Below are 1,189 nucleotides of genomic sequence, written 5' to 3'. Positions count from 1 at the left end.
CCTCCGGACCATTCCGGAGCTCCTCGTGACGCCCGAAATCTCATCTGAGACTCGGAACAACTTTCGGTTAACCGCATACTAATATCTCTACAACTCTAGCATCACCGAACCTTAAGTGTGTAGACCCTACGGGTTCGGGAGACACGTAGACATGATAGAGACAACTCTCCGGCCAATAACCAACAGCGGGATCTGGATACCCATGTTGGCTCCCACATGCTCCACGATGATCTCATCGGATGAACCACGATGTCGAGGATTCAATCAATACCGTATACAATTCCCTTTGTCTATTGGTATAGTACTTGCCTGAGATTCGATCGTCGGTATCCCGATACCTTGTTCAATCTCGTTACCGGCAAGTCTCTTTATTCCGTAACACATCATCCCGTGATCAACTCCTTGGTCACATTGTGCACATTATGATGATGTCCTACCGAGTGGGCCCAGACACTTTCAGAGATACCCGTAGTGCACCTTTATAGCCACCCAGTTACGTTGTGACATTTGATACACCCAAGGCATTCCTACGGTATCCAGGACTTGCACAATCTCATGGTCTAAGGAAATGATACTTGACATTAGAAAAGCTTTAGCAGACGAATTATACGATCTTGTGCTAGGCTTAGGATTGGGTCTTGTCCATCACATCATTCTCCTAATGATGTGATCCCGTTATCAATGACATCCAATGTCCATGGTCAGGAAACCATGACCATCTATTGATCAACGAGCTAGTCAACTAGAGGCTTACTAGGGACATGTTGTGGTCTATGTATTCACACATGTATTACGGTTTCCGGTTAATACAATTATAGCATGAACAATAGACAATTATCATGAACAAGGAAATACAATAATAACCATTTTATTATTGCCTCTAGGGCATATTTCCAACAGTCTCCCACTTGCACTAGAGTCAATAATCTAGTTCACGTCACTATGTGATTGCAATGAATCCAACACCCATGGGGTTTGCTCATATCTTGCTTGTGAGAGAGGTTTATTAGTCAATGAGTCTGAACCTTTCAGATCCATGTGTGCTTTACAAATCTGTATATCATCTTGTAGATGCAGCCACCACGCGCTACTTGGAGCTATTCCAAATAATTGTTCTACTATACGAATCCGGTTTACTACTTAGAGTCATCCGGATTAGTGTGAAAGTTTGCATCGACGTAACCCTTTA

Source organism: Triticum dicoccoides, chromosome 3A (assembly GCF_002162155.2).
Source record: "Triticum dicoccoides isolate Atlit2015 ecotype Zavitan chromosome 3A, WEW_v2.0, whole genome shotgun sequence".
Lineage (NCBI taxonomy): Eukaryota > Viridiplantae > Streptophyta > Magnoliopsida > Poales > Poaceae > Triticum > Triticum dicoccoides.
Note: the sequence above shows the minus strand (reverse complement) of the source record.